The 12401-nt window shown below is 41.8% G+C and overlaps 1 long non-coding RNA gene across 2 annotated transcripts in view; it reads left to right on the forward strand.

Annotated features, from left to right (window-relative positions):
* Positions 4593 to 12401, forward strand: part of LOC109822471 — a 45886-nt gene continuing 38077 nt past the window's right edge. Inside the window, exons 1-2 of one of the 2 annotated variants that reach the window (XR_002242145.1) lie at positions 4593 to 4875; positions 5877 to 5962. This is a non-coding gene — a long non-coding RNA (uncharacterized LOC109822471). The remainder of the gene's footprint in view (positions 4876 to 5876; positions 5963 to 12401) is intronic. The other variant, XR_002242146.1, reaches the window with a different exon arrangement.

Here is a 12401-nt window from a genome sequence, read left to right on the forward strand (position 1 = left end):
TTTATGGGTGCAAAACAATATCAAGAGGAAGCCTTCATTCAAGAAGAAGAAAAAGAACCCGTCTCTTCGAATAACGCATCAATTGACAGCGATTTGGTCGAGGAGATAACACATAGATGAGATAATCTCTGACATATGGTAAAATTCACATACCATTAACTTATGGTAACTACTGATTAATATCAACGGCTTAAACACTAAGTCGATCACACATTGTCTTTTCCAAAAGTTTAAAATGTCTAACTTTTATAAATTTCTTACACAACTAAATAAAGTAGACTGCAGCTAAAATACAGGCCTACATACCTACAACCAATCAGCTTTGGATGCTTATAGAAGAAGAAATTTGGTCAAAAAGGCTACATGAAAAGTAACTATTCTGCCTTGGATACTGAAAGATGCTGCATTTCTGTCAAAAAGGCTAGGCTACTCTACGTCTCTTAGGTGTTGACAAAATTGAAGACGGTGAGGACCTCCAAGCTTTAAAAGAAGCTTTAAAAAATGAAAAAGAATCTTTTGCATAGCTCCAGAAAAAGTCTATAAAAGGAGAAGGAGTTGAGGCATTGAGGGGGGAGGCGTTTTGGAGAGTTGAAGTCCTATCCTCTCTAGTGAAATCCCTCCAGTTTCCTCTTTTTAGTTTTAAGTTTTAGTTTAAGTTTGAGTGAGGTTTGCTTTTAATCTTTCTTTTGAGTGTTTGTAAGATAAGTGTGCTCTACTACTACTTGAGTGAGGTTTGCTTTTAATCTTTCTTTTGAGTGTTTGTAAGATAAGTGTGCTCTACTACTACTAGCTTCAACGGATCTCCCAGCTTTCGGTTTGTAAGTGTTTAAGTTTATTTTCTTTCCAGTTTGTAAATCTCTTATGTAAATACTATCTAATTTGCTTCTGTTACTGTTCACTTCCGCCTCTGTTACTGTTCATTACTGTTCACGCCATTACTGTTCATTTTTACTATTCATTTTTATATTTTCTTCTTTTATTTTTGATATACATGTGAACGAAGAAGAAGATATAGCTATAAACAATAGATATATCCTCTCCTCTGTCTACACAGTATTCCCCACGAGCTAGCTCTATCGTATCAAGGCTAAACAAGTCTTGGTCACTGTTGTTTTGATATACATGTGAATGAAGAAGAGGATATATCTTACAATTACTCTTGATACGATAGAGCTAGCTCGTGGGGAATACTGTGTAGACGGAGGAGATGATATATCTATTGTTTATAGCTATATATTCTTCTTCGTTCACATGTATATCAAAAATAAAAGAAGAAAATATAGAAATGAATAGTAAAAATGAACAGTAATACAATATTATACTAGCAGAGTGTTAATGTATTGGATAATACTAGGCTCTGATCATGATATTGACAAACCCCTAACAATCCAGAGTATAACAAAACATCCATATTCTTCCAATAATACAAAGAATTACTATATGAGACCCACTCCTACCGATATGCAATTTGAAGAATTTAATAGCCAAAAAATAAGTTTTGATGGTAATTCCCTAGTAGAATGGAACCTTGATGGTTATACTGAATATCAAATAATACATCTATTACAAGAAATGCTTATATATGCCAACGCATGTAGACAACAAGGTAATCCCGAAAAAGATATTGCTAGTGGCCTATGTTCATCATTTTCTGGTCAATTACAGGGATGGTGGGATCGGTACCTTACTGATTCACAAAAACATAATATTTTAAATAGTTATAAAAAAACCCACTCGTCACCCTCTCTCTCTCTCTCTCTCTCTCTCTCTCTCTCTCTCTCTCGATCGATCGATATATATAGAGCATTAGAAAATTGTGAGTAATGATATTTTTATTGTGTAGACAAATCTATAACCCCTAATTTCTCACCTAACCCAATCTTCATGTGGACCCCACATGTAGAAAATATTATAGGAAATAGAGATGCTACATTGGCACCACGTCAACATTTAAGGAAGTATCAGCATTAGATTTTTTAAATTTTACCCCAAACGATGTGATTGAAAAATGCTATTATAACTCACTTGCCTAGGATAATTGTATTATATATAGGATACATAACTCATCTAGAATATCCATATCTCCTAAGTGAATTTTGCTGTTGTGAGAGCAATATGTTAGAGGCTCGTATTCAAACTTTTTGGCTCTATAAAAGACACAAGAATTTGGAGTGCATAACTTATATATCGTAAAAAACATATTAATTCATGAAGAATTTTTTCTAATAATGATATTATTATAATGATATTACTATTCAATAATAAATTAATTTTATTATATAAGATTGTATGACCCTTTTTAATAAATTATAAAGTATATATATGAAAACATTGATGTTTATATCCAGTAGTTGGGCACCACAAAATAGGTTAACTTTACATTGTAATTTGCTATTTGTAGTACTGTTGACAATGCTATTACCTTTCCTCTTTATCTTATTATTCACACTTTTCTGATGCAAGTTCTCTTTTGCTAGTCATTCAATTGACTATATTTAATTTTTATAATATCAGATGTTAGAATATTCTCTTCTATTTAAAAAGTCTTGACATGATTTTCTTAAAAAATATATACACATGTTTGGGTGAAAAGTTGATTTCATTGATGAGTTCATTACAACTTTATACGTTTATAATAAACTCAAGAAAATAGCCTTTTTATAAGACTTTTAATCAAAAATTACAAATTTCTTTCAAACTACACACAATATCAGTTTATCTCCTATTGCTTGCGTGAGATCTTGGTCGATGCCAGAGTTTATCCGTGGATCGCCTACGGATCGGATCCGGTTGGCAGAAGTATTAATTAGAGCTTTTACTTCACCAAGGAAGCATTCACTGAAGTACTGATATCGACCAAGTGAAATCAGTACTCTTCTTGAGATTAAGACCAAGCCTAATCTCAAGGAAAGGGGGTAAGGGTCTTCGGATCCTTCGAAAGACTCATTCTTTATGCCAAAGTTTGTTGGGATCTAGCTAGCCTCCTCTGAAATTTTGTGCTTCTTGACTCTTCAATTCAGCAACACCTCCTCCTCTTAATAAAAATTCCAGCCCTATAGAATGAAGGCCTCAGATTTATATTTATAGGCCTTAGATGCGGTTATTTGGATGAGAATAGGAGATTTGGCCTTATCTTCAGTCAATAACAGCCTACCCACGTGTAGAGATGATATCAAGTCAGTTGGGAACCTCTAGAACAGGTAAATCTTGTGAAAACTCAGCGGGTCACCTCTTGGTGACTCGCGTGTGCGCAGGTCACCAAGTGATGACTCACGCCCCACGCAGGTTTTGATCTTTTCGGTGTTTCCCGACTTTCTCAGATTTGTACTTTCTACCGTTTTTCACATTTGGTTATCTTGTTGACTTGTACGCTTTGATAACTCGCTTCATGCGCTCGTTAGCTTCTTTACAGTACTTGGAGCTGACCGACAAGCATGGTGGACACTCAGGTAATCCTTCTTGACCCGGATGATGACGTTCATCGTCTTCTCTTCGTCTCGAGCTGCGTGCGGACACCTATAGGCATTTTTAGACGCCTACAGTTACCCCATCCAAAGTGTTTCAGTCTCATTCTTTTATAAAGGAGTATGAAATGCTTTGGATGTGATAGACCCCCACATTCAGTCGGTGCAAAAGGACCTGTAACTGGCTTCAGTTGTTGACTTCTTTATTTTTCAGCCTATTCAGTATTTTATCGAAGAGCTGAAATTCTTCCGGCGCTGCGTTATCGTCTGACCGTTGTCAAAGTCTCAAATTGAAACTAATTTATTGGTTTCTGAACTTAGTTCGTGTCGTTGAGTCGACGTCAGACTGATTACCTTCATCAGGGATTAATATCCCTTGAACTAGGATTGATTCAAATCTTGTTTCGGCAAAAACTGTTGAAGCATCAACCTTCATCACGACGCACTGACCAGTGTTGACTAATGACTATGCGTTGACCGACGTAGACTTTCATCACAACGCATTGACCGGCGTTGACTTATGCCTATGCGTTGATCGACGTAGACTTTCATCACAACGCGTTGATCGACGTTGGCTCATAGCTACGCATTAACCTGCGTAGACTTTCCTCACAACGAGTTAACCGACGTAGACTTTCCTCGCAACGCGTTGACCGGCGTAAACAGTTTATACTCATACGTTCACAGTTTAACCTCTTAAGACGTTGGAGCGGGGAGGACCAGTTTATACTCATATACTCCTAGGAGTTTCGGGAATCAGTTTAGCCTCGTGTACATGTTGGAGGTTGTCGGGTTATCCTTAAGAATATTACCCGTAATATTCTCCAGGAACTTCCCGTCTAGGGTGGGAAACAGTTTGAACTCATATACCCATTGGAGTGTGAATACGGGTATGGAATACATCGAAGATGAGCGAGAGCGGGTGAAAATACCGCGAAAACCACCGCCAGACTAACCCCGCGTGCGGGTTAGTCACTTCTGACCCACGCGGGAGCGGGTCGGTCACTGCTGACCCGCATGAGTGCGGGTCGGTCACTGCTGACCCGCATGAGTGCGGGTCAGTCACTTTTGACCTACGTGGGAGCGGGTCAGATTCTTTCTGACCCGCGTGAGTGCGGTTCATGAAGGCGGTGTTGGGGTTTACAAAACCCGATCTCCCTAAGTCTTCCCCACTTCTTTTCTTCTGCCGATTTCAGATTTCTCCTCTTCTTGAAACTCCAGTCTTTCAAGAACCCCTTTGCTTCAAGAGTTCAAACAAGATTAAGATACCCCCAAGCTCCTTAAATTCCTCAACTTCCTCAAATCTCCAAGCAAGGCAAGCTAGGATTCGGCCATCTTTTGACTTGGGTTCAACATCGGTTGATCTTGCTTCGACGGGCCTTTCTTCTTCTTAATTCCTCTTCGAATCCAGGTAAGCTTCACTGCCCTTGCTTCAATTTTTGGTTGAATCTTTGAGCTTTGACTTTGATAATTGAAGCCCAAGTTCTTCGAATTTGGGGAAAACCAAAATTTGATCTTGGGCTTTTGAATGATGGCCGATTTTTGAGCTTTTGGTTGTGAAGAGAACTAAACCGAAATTTCAGCTTTAGCTTGACTTTAATCTTGCTCTTGAATTTCGATTTTGAGATTTAAGGATGATTAGAACCCTAATTTGGGTTCATGGGTTTCGGCTTTGGATGATAACTGAAATTCCGAGTTTAATTCTGAATGAGAACTAATATTGGAATACTTGACCGTGAATATTGACCTGATTGCTTGATGTCTGAAGTATTTGCTCAATTGTGTGTAATTTTGGATGGTAGCCAATGCATTGCTCTTAATCATGCATAGGGTTTGGACTAAACTCAGGTATTTGGTTGAAAGTACTGGTTTGATTTTGATAAAAACTGAAACTGAGTGTTGATTTTGGGCATAAACTGAGGCCACTGTTTGTATTCCGTTTGAGAACCGTAACTTGAGATATGTTTATGAGGTATTTGTCTTGGTTTCTAGGAAACAAAAGTAGGTCCTTGAACCTGAGTGTGGCTGAGAACTTTTGTCTTTTGATTCTTGTACGCCTGGTTTTGGACTTGGATGTTGTTGGAAGAACTTTGTTGTGCATGTCACATTCTCATTTTTGATGACCTTATGAACTTGTGGGATAGCCGAAACCCTTGAACTTCTTGCTTGGTTTCGATTGATGACCGAACCTATTCGCTTGCTTGATTTGGACCTAGCTCGGAGCTATCATCTCAATTTTGTGCATTGATAGAACTCCATGTTCCAATTTTGATATCCGTCGGTTTAACTGGACTTTTAATCGGAAAATCCTAACTTTTGTAGGATTTCAGATAAATTTCACAATTTCCATTTAATTATTAGATTTATGCATCTTGATTCTCGATGTAACTGAATTGTTGATCTTCGTTGCAGATTAGCCATGTCGACGAGGAGATCCCGCATTCCGAGGAGCTGCTCAGCCACTCAGTCGCCTGAGAGGGAGCCTCTATCTTTCATAGGTATACTTTTCTACCTATAAAGCCAGTATTTAACATATGATATGGCATATTGCATCCCCACTTTGTCCTCCTTGGTGAGGTAATTGGGAAGAGTTGACACGCTCCTTTGTAGGGGTCGACACTTATCAGATACGTTTGGTTGGTCAAAATGCATCTTGAGGCAATATGGGGCGATTTCTTGCCGTATCGCATTTTGTAAGATAGGGTACATCATCACGCTATTTGCGCGATGATGTACGTTATCCTGTGTGTTCGCGATAAAGTTAAAGTCGTCTCGCCAATTACAAGGTAGTGACTCTATCTCACGGATTCGTGAGACGAATTCAACGACCTGTATCGCCTCACCATTTTAAAAAAAAAATCATGTTTAATGAACACGGGTTATTCATTTTAGTTGAATACCCTGCGACGACATTTTATCCATTCGAGATAGATGGTCACATGAGTAGTTATTACACTACCGTTGACAATCCGACGTCGATTCCACCCACTTCTCAGTTTGTTTCGGACATCACAGATGATTTCTCTTAACTGGTATGGGAAGGGGATCGTCGCACCATGTGCTAGCTAATTACTGACATGCCGTTCGTGGACGATACAGATCCTGTTCATCCTCTAAGGAAGACGAATTATATGTTCGACGACTCCGTGACAGATTCAACCGCCATAACCCTCGGAGTTGAGCGGTGGTTATATAGCGATATCACAGCTTGTTTATACCTCCCTCCATTCCCTCGTCATCGCTCACTAATAGAATTGCAGAGGCAAGCGATGACGTGACAGATGTCGTGGACTCTGACAGCGGAACACAGCAATGTTCACTGTGGATATGTCACCAGTCACTCACTCCCGAGCTCAAGTGGTAGAAACCATATCATAGGGTTACACCCTGGTGTGATGGGATTGGGGGACTCGCCTAAAGGGGAGTTATTTACAGTGGCTCGAACAATAAAGAATCGCCTTGCTATGCTAGGGCGAGAGTTACCTATTGAGAATTATAGGTGCCATGGCTGGTCTCATTATTCAGATAAATTATGGTGGGGCAAAATGACAGGTTATGTTCTCAATTGATGGGGTGCTGAATTGAAGGCGATGGGGTTATATGAAGCTATTCGTGCCACTGAATAGGGGTTACCTATGAGCGTTATTCACTTTACTGAATTAATAGAGCTATACAATCCGGACACCAACACTTTTCTGACCAAGAACAGAGAGTTAGGACTACCTCTCCACGAGATGCATAAGGTTTCTGGATTATCGATGGGAGATCTGCCGTACCAGGAGTATTTTCCCTCCAACCGGGAGTTACTTCACTTAAAACCCACAATCCCTCTCGGTATGACACATTATGGGAACTTACGTGTCATTATCAGATAGCCCTACCTGGAACCAGTCCAATTGCGAGGAAGAAATCTTCTCAAATAAGCCTGAAAGAATTCTCGGGTTATCTATTCAAGAATTTGGAAAAATTCGACGAGGCGATTTGTGAGTTAAAATCGCTAACTTCTTCAGAGATTAATGAACTAATTGAGAAGTGTGGTGCCCAATCCTACACCATTGCGAGTGCCCAAGGTAGATTCCATGCGGGGACCAAGTTTAAGACTTTCTTATGATGCGCCCAAAAGTCCATTCACCCCAAGACTTTGTTGATCGGTTACATCGTACTTTGGTTGAAGAAGTGCGTGGTGCTATATCAGACCTCTGACGCCTTGCTGATAGAGGTGTTATTCCCTGCTGTTCAGCTTGCCTACGGAAAAAACTTATCTCTGCCAGCGATGGTCGCCGACATCCATCGTGGGCTTCGTCAAGTGGTTACAGCTTTTACTCAAGCGGAAGATACTCCATCCTATAAGATCCCTATGGTAAAAGAGGAGCTCCCTTGAACCTATCTGATGGGTTGGCTAGTTCTTCATCGTCCTGATTTGATATCAGCCCCAACTAAGGCCGATCTATCCACTCCTTTGCTACGATTACTCGAGGCATGCAAATAGAAAGCTCAGGACCTCTCAGATGTCAGGAAGAGCTTGCATATCCACAAGGGTTGGGTGTTCAATCCATGCTTCCCTCGATTTACCAGTCGATATAGTGGGTTGCTAGCCGACATAGAGGCGCCGGGAACAAGTTAGATTTCTCTCGACGTTGGCTGCTTCAAATGGTTGATGAATATAAGACCAGGCCATCTCATCTTCCGAGTGAAGGATCACTACTACCTGGAGCCTTATTTGTCGTGCCGGTTCGCCCGTCAACTTGGATACGACCAATTATTCATCGGGAACCCGAACCAGTAGTTTCATACTCGTGGTGGATTGATAGATGATGCTCAAGCCTGGTTGTGGAATGTGACGGGTTGTACTGGCGCTAAGTTCAGTCTTCCGAATGTTGAACGCCACTTAGAGCTGACATATTTATGTTGTAGATGGCTTATGGCAGCTAATGAACCCGTCCCTCTAAGGCCACTCACGGAGTTGATGGTCGAAGCTGCATCGCGAATTGCTGAGAGGATGGTCCGAGAAAATATACAACAACGAAAAAGACGTGACAAGAAGCTTATTGGTCCCTCAGGCAAAGGGAAGCAGAAAATGGAGGAAGCAGAAGAAGAGTCGTTCGTTTCCGATGAGGAGACTTCTGAAGAGGAAGAAGTCACTGCTAGTGGAGGTATGGAAGTTGATGTAGGCATCGAAAATTACCTATAGGTCTCCACGAACAGCTCAAAGCTAAGAGAAGACGATGAACGTCATGTAGGCATCGAAAATTACCTATAGGTCTCCACGAACAGCTCAAAGCTAAGAGAAGACGATGAACGTCACCATCTGGTTCACAGAAGCTTGATTGACGTTGACGAACGCTTGAAGTGAATCGGCAAACTATGTGAAGCAACGGAGTTTTAGAATAATAAAGATACGAACTGATCGGGAGCCCCATGTCACTTACAAAAGACGAAATGCCCTTCGTGTCTCATTTATTCCACAGATGATCTAATCATTGGAGCTTATAGAACTCTTCGTCAGCTTTCTAACGCACTTTGAATTGCTCAAATCCGAGTTCGGACGAAGAAGTTACGGCGGAAATGAACAAGTGTACATAACACGGCGTCTCAGCCTGAATGAGACACCCCGAGGTGTCTCGGCCCACCCGAGACACCCCAGGGTGTCTCGGCCAAGGCCGAGACACCCTAGGGTGTCTCGGATCAGTTTGAGACACCCTAGGGTGTCTCCAACCCATTTGAGACGCCCTAGGGTGTCTCCAACCAATTTGAGACGCCCTAGGGTGTCTCCAACGCAGATTTGGGCCTTTATGTGATTTTAACCACCCGTTATCCCCTCAAGCCTATAAATACAAGCCTGGCCCTTATGCGATTTTAACCACCTGTTACCCCCAAAAGCCTATAAATACAAGCCTTAGGCCTCATTTTTCTGGGGCTGGAATTCTCGTGCCTCGGCGAAGCCCTGCCGGATTGAAGACTTAAAGTACACAGATTTCAAAGAGGAGGAGGAGAGATCGGATCGAGTTCTTCAACGTAAGAGAGAGAGATTCGTCAGATCTACAGTTTCCCGGATTCGTTCCTTAGGATTATCCCGTTGCGGTAATCTTAAGAAGAGTGATTATCTCGCTTCACCGAGATAAAAGCTAAAGTTTTCTCGATCCCTTCGCGGATAGACAAAGCTCTGCCCAATTTTTCAGCAATCAGATTTGATCGACGGTGGTCCACGGATAAACCCCGGCACAGGCAAAGATCCCACGCAAGCAGAAGACCGATAAACGATCTCTGCGTTTGTTTGATAAAGTTGTAAACTTTTTTTGTTTTCATTGTGTAAAAGTCTTATAAAAAGACTGATTTTTGTATTCGTTGTAAACGTCTGAAGTTTGTAATGAATCTCGCAATGAAACAAGCAACTTTCTCCGCAAACAAACTGGTGACCACAGTGGGAGCCAACATCTTCGCTGCCGGAGCTGTCGTGCCGCAGCCGATGATCAAGATCCGGGTGCTCGAAGAGGTCGAATACGAGTTCGACTAGCAGAAGTTCGAGGAGTATGTCTCCCCCTCCTCTTCCAGATCCGCCTCTCCTGGCAAGCGCAGGAGTGCCTCCTCCTCCAGATCTGCCTCTCCTTGCAGGTGCAGGAAGGCCTCCTCCACCCAGAAGATCCGTCGGTCTCCAGATCTGAAGAACCAAGAAATCGATCTCCCCATAGCCGATGCTATAGTCGTACCTTGCAACGGTCCGCCGGCATCCAATGAGACCAGATCTGCAGATCTGAACTTCACGATTAAGGAGTCGGCTGCTGAAGGCGCGCCAACTCTATCAAAGAGAGCACGTCAAAGGAAACGACAACGCCTCGCGCGCCAGTTCGCCAAGGCTTTGGATCAGATGAATGGACTCCATTACCAAGCAGATCTGGAGCTCAGAAAGCACCAAGTGGCTAATCTGTCGCCACGACCAGCATCAGAATCCTCCTCTCGATCTCCAATTAACGAATGGGTTCGTGTCCAAAGAACCCGCTCTACTCTCGAGGAGCGAATCCAGAAGCGCCGCGCCTTGCGTGCGCATGCCCGGACCCTTGTACGAAAAGCACAGGAAATGCAAAAGGAAGAGGCAGTTAAGAGATCGCCGAGATCCAAACAAGTTTGGGCGCCAAAAGCCAAATCAGCGCCTAAGGCAAAAGCATCCGAAGCTGCCTTCCGGCCTTTGTCAACTCCAGATCCCGCTCCTATTGCTCCCGCACTTCCGGTGAAGCCCTATGACAGCGTGGGTCTCTCCAAATCTATAATCCCATTGAGGGATCGTGTCGGTGCCCTACCCGAGAATCGAGGAAAAGCGCTTGTTAAGGAAAGCTGGAGACCGTTAAAGGAGCTTCGAACAAACATCCGGACTGGGGGTCGTACGCGACCTCCTGGCAAATTAATTTCTACAACAGCCCGCTCGGAGGTACGTGCAGAAAACCAGGAGCCCGTTAAGGTTTCACCCTCACAAGGGTGTAATTCCAAAAGTGTGACTCCTGTAGATGACAACAAGACAATGTTTACTCAGAGGAAAACGCTTCAGACAGACGAACGCGTTATACCTGAGAATCCATGTAAGCAGCCGATAGGTTATTCCGACCGCAACGTCGATGAGTTGTACTATCGGGCTGGGGGTACGAATAAATCTCGAAAGAGAAGTACCCGGGAAGCGGACTCTTATTGTCCGTGTATCAAAATTATCAGGGCAGTATTATCAACGTATAGCTGCCCCAAGACCGCTCCGCAGAGGGTCTCGGTATTCGAGAGGATCTTCGATGGAACGACGAAGCCCAGATCAAGGCGTTTCCACCAAAGAGGACCGGTTATTCGAGATGATAAATTCTCAGAAGTTACCATCAACATGGTCAATAAGTTAAACTTCTTTTCTCAGTTGAAAACTGAGATCAAAGAGAGTATTTATATCCTCCAAAACCTCAGCTAAAAATCCCAAGTCAAAAGACAAAAACAGCCCCAGCAAACAGCTCAGAGAAATAGCCGTTGAAGTCCAACGGATCTATTGTCGGTCGACCGGAAATTTCGTCGGTCGACCGACGGAGAGCAAAAACACGAAGAAGCAGTTCTGGACCATCGTCGGTCGACCGGTGCGGTCGACCGATGGAGCTTTTGGTCGACCGGACCGGTCGACCGACAGACTCTCTGTCGCATAGTGATTAAAGATCAAATGATCGGTCGACCGGTGCGGTCGACCGAAATCTGACACATGAAAAACCTGATATGCTGATTTTAAACATGCTACAGTGACTGGTTATCAGAAAAGACCTCCCAAATGAAAAATATCATCATTTTACAAAATAGTCCAAAACATAAAAATATGATATACTTGAATTTTGATGTTTTGACATAAACCAACTTTTGAAACTTTGTGAAATGTTTTTATAGACTTAGTAAAACATGTATAAACTGATATTGAAGTCTATAAACTAATAAGACAATATTTTCACAAAATTGCATATTCTATGCAATGTTTTCAAGAACACAATAGTAAATATGAAATATGTGATTTCATATTATAAACATGAAAACCCAAAACATATGTATGTATATATATATAAAACTATATATATGCATAGAAACCAAAACTTATGTATATATATATAACTATATATATATACAAGGAAACCAATAAATGTGTGTGTATAGATATTGAGCTTAGAGTATATAACACACATAATATAAAATCTAAAACTACATTACCCAAGCAATCTTGATCTTCAATTAAGCTTGACTTGGTACACGTTGCGGATGAAGCTTGAACTTGATCTTTAACTTGAATTGCAAGGCTTCACCGACATTCCGCCAACCTCCATTTGATATCATCGTTGAAGTTCTATTTCATCCATCCTCCAACTACGTTGTTTGTCTACAAAACATAGGAATGCACAAACACTAGACAAACAACATTAGTAGTAAATTATTTGT

The sequence above is a fragment of the Asparagus officinalis genome, chromosome 8 (assembly GCF_001876935.1).
Source record: "Asparagus officinalis chromosome 8, Aspof.V1, whole genome shotgun sequence".
NCBI lineage: Eukaryota > Viridiplantae > Streptophyta > Magnoliopsida > Asparagales > Asparagaceae > Asparagus > Asparagus officinalis.